Raw genomic sequence first — 4,165 nt, 5'->3', positions numbered from 1 at the left:
TGTGTCGTGTGTGTGTGTGTGTGTGTGTGTGTGTGTGTGTGTGTGTGTGCGTGTGCGTGTGCGTGTGCGTGTGTGTGTGTGTGTGTGTGTGTGTTTGGGAAGACGTGTAGTTCAGTATAAAGGATGTGGTGAAGCAGCCTAATGGTCAGCTGTGTTTCTCGTCTCTGACGCTCTCTCACTGCACCTGCAGAGATTAGAAAAACACACACGCACTCTCATACTGCTAATTCTTCGTAGTTTTTGATACACTGTGCATGTTTGTTGGTTTATTAATTGTCAAACGCTTTCCTGGTATTTGGTGTGGATTACGATGAGCTGCTTTTAACCGGGTGGTTTCCTTTCATGTGTGTTTGTGTCAGTCTGCATTATCAGATTAGATAATCCTTTGATTTCGGAAATAGAGTCTGCCTGATCAGCATTTTCAATCTCATCACCTTTTCCTCTCGTTACAGTTTTTTCTTTTCCTCCCCTCCATATCAGAGTGACAGTGTGGTGGATTAGGTTTGAAACAGTCAACACCAGAGAGAGGGCAACTTATGGTAAGCATTATCCCCAAATATTGTCCTGAGCATCAAGGTTTTAAACAGTATGTCTGCCTGGATACATTATTTTGTATTCTTTGACTTACACAAATATTTAAGAATGGCACAGATTGCCTTTAAAAGCTTTTGTTTTTACTTGCAAACCAGAAATAAACCATGACATGAAAAGATAAACTGTGCTGATCTGCTTCTCTCACATGAACAAACAATTTACACTTCCCATAAACCTGCAATAACTGGGTTTCTGACAACTTGGGGGCAGTGGACGTTTGTTGCAATCACAACACTGAAATATTATAACCTTACTAAGTTGAAAATGATCATATGTAGCATGTGACATTTTCAAAAAGATGTCAATAAAAGTGAAAGGTGTTGCACCAGGAAGTGCTGAAGGCCTCAACAGTTAGTCTGTCCCCTTTTTGCTCTTGGGAAGCGTTTTATAGGATTGTTTTAAAAATTGTTATCATGACCATTTAAACCAAATCGTATAATCATAATCATACTGAGTTCATCAACCCATTATCTGCAGTGTGACTAGAGTCTGACAGCGGCCATTTACAACCATGCAGGGGAATTTATATTATTATTAAGCAGAGAAAAAGCCGGTGTTTTGAGTTAATTAATCAAACAAATATCTTCGTTCATTGCTACTCAGTGTTACAACATTTCACACACAAAACAGCCTCTTGGGTGTCTTCCCCTCCCTGAAAAAAACACTTTTTCACTTACTTGTAGAGATCTAGAAATGACAAGATATGTAGTGAGGGCTGCCTCATGGCGCCCTCTGTGTCTTCCCCTCCCTCCCCTCCCCTCCTCCCCCCAGCTCCTCACCACATCAGGATACACTTGTTCTGGTGAATTCCGGTTTCAAACGGAACGCTGCATTACTCTGGTTTTCTGCAGGACCAGTATTAAAAGCAGGCACACACTGTCTCTCGGTGGCCCTGTGGTCAGGGAGGGGGAGGCTCCAACGGCCTGTTGTACTCGCACACCTTTGAAACCTCACCCGCTCCTGCTTCCTCCCACTGAGCCTTCCTCCCCTCCTCATCGTCAACAGCTCACATGTTATCACAATGAGAGCAGATTCAAAAATGTAAATGTGTTTTGACTGCAGGCCGCAGAAGCTCCTCACCTTCTCCCGCCTCTTTAACGCTACATGCCACATCACTGATTCTTTTTTCTGCTTCAGACTCACTGATGCACGGTGAACACTCTACATAGTTCACTTTAAAACAGTATTGTGAAGTTATAAAAAAGTCTATAAAAACATTTTCTCAAACTTTTTACAAAATAGTCTAAGTGTTGACCTTTGACCTCATATTCTCTATGCTGCCCCTGAACTGTAGCACTGTAGCAAGGAGTTTTTTAAAGTTTTAGTTCATCTATATGATTAAATATCAAACCACGAAAAATGTAATGTAACATTTTCTGAATCAAGCTGTCTTTTTTGTACATAATTAAAAATCACAGATTTTACTGGAATATACAGCTCTACATAAACTGATGACATCATGAACATTCCCACCCAGCAGTTTTTATATATACATGTCAAAGTTATTGTTTTCGAATGCTTGTTTTATTCATATGGAGCACAATATGTATTGTTCTGTAGTTTCTGAAAAATGTTTCTGCCTGTGACAGAGTTGCAGTATCTCGTGTGAAAGGGCCAGCAAGACATGGAGAAATCATTTCCCAGATCTCCTTTTTGCTAAGCAACATTGCCACCTGGTGTTCAACAGACTAACTACTGCACATCGTCTCACCTTAAATTTTATCTAAGATGGGAGCAGATGGGTCTAAAACTGCTAATATGACTTCTATTTGGTCAGCTATTGATCTCCACCGTCCTCTCTGTAAATGAAATAAATATGAGGAAGTAGCTGAACTTACTTTGCTTAACCAGTGAATTTTGAAAACTCTACCTGAAAAAAAAAATGACAGCGAAGGCAAAGAAGGCAAAGGCAAAACAAATCTTTCTACTAAGCAAGATGTGTAAGTACAAATAACTGCCAACTTAATGATACTTCTGGATGTTTTACTTAGCTTTTATCATATCACTGAAATGCATTTTTGTTGTTTATTAGAAAATCAATGACAAGAAGATATCGTACAGTTCCAGATGTGCAGTTTGCCTGCAAACCACTGCAATATGTCTTTTGCAACAGCTGCCGCATACTACCACCTGAAAATACTGGGGGGGGGGAAGTGTAAAAGTTATGTCTGATGGATGAAATAATAGATGCTAAGCGCCTTGAGAAATGTATGATGTGATCAACAAAACAAAGACTAAGGTGTTTTTGCTGTGGCCATGCAGGGGTTTGACATTTAGTAGTATGTTTAATTGTTTTTGACCATAAAACCGACTCTATCACTCCACTCCAGACCCTGTACCAGGATACTGTGGTGACACTACCCTGCGCCCCTGTTGCTCCCATGTCAACAGGAGTGATGGATAGAAGAAAATAAGAGGATTCATTGATGTGCAGAGTTGAGCATGAGGAATTACATTTACATCTATAGCCTATATATATTTCTTGAGTGGTTACCTTGAGATAAGGAGAAAACATGATAGAAAGAAAGGCAAGGTTGTAAAAAAATGACAAGGAGTAGGTATAAGTAATTTATTTTCACATCGGTAACAAATTACCTTTTTTTAGGTATTAAGATGCACTTGAGACATCGATCATATTTATTATTTTTCAGACAACAACTTTATTTAGACTAACAGGACAATAAGTACATTCTAAGTCGACTTACTCTGCAAAGTTTAACAGTTAGCTTCAGCTAAAATACAGCTTTTCTCTGAGTCTTCAATATTATCAAGAGCCACCAGAGGGCACAACATGTAGTCTTTCACCTTTTAATAACACACACACACACACACACACACACACACACACACACACACACACACACTATCAAATAAGAAAGCTGATATGTATAATGGCTTATATGGATGATTAATTTTGATTACTATGATTAAATGTCTTCTTTGTGTGTACGTGTGTGTGTGTGTGTGTGTGTGTGTGTGTGTGTGTGTGTGTGTGTGTGTGTGTGTGTGTGTGTTTGTGTGTGTGTGTGTGTGTGTGTGTGTGTGTGTGTGTGTGTGTGTGTGTGTGTGTGTGTGTGTGTGTGTGTGTGTGTGTGTGTGTGTGTGTGTGTGTGTGTGTGTGTGTGTGTGTGTGTGTTACAGAGACAAGTGGAAGAGGAGCTTGTTGCTCCATAACTATAATTAGGGCGGCGTGGTAAAAGCCATCCTCAATGGAAGCCTTTTTATTTCCAATGTGCACTTGTTTTAGTGAAGTCAAGTCCATCATGCACCTCCTTTTATGCTGAGAGAAGCACCACGTTTCTTGTGTATGTACGTGTGTATGAGTGTGTGTGCACATGAATACGGGCACATCCCAGTGTGTGTATAAGTAGTGTGTGTGAAATACCGTGGCTGGTCTGGACTCTGCCCGCGGTGTTCAGATCAGAGCCGGCTGAGCCCCCTCCCCTGGTTAATTTTAGAACCTCTGCTTGTTGGAGGGACTGACAGCTCATTGTGAAGGCTGCTAAAATAGCTTCAGCCATCTACACACACACACACACACACACACACACACACACACACACACACACAC

The sequence above is a fragment of the Notothenia coriiceps genome, unplaced genomic scaffold (assembly GCF_000735185.1).
Source record: "Notothenia coriiceps isolate Sejong01 unplaced genomic scaffold, NC01 NC01_scaffold00016930, whole genome shotgun sequence".
Lineage (NCBI taxonomy): Eukaryota > Metazoa > Chordata > Actinopteri > Perciformes > Nototheniidae > Notothenia > Notothenia coriiceps.
This window is presented reverse-complemented; position numbering follows the sequence as displayed.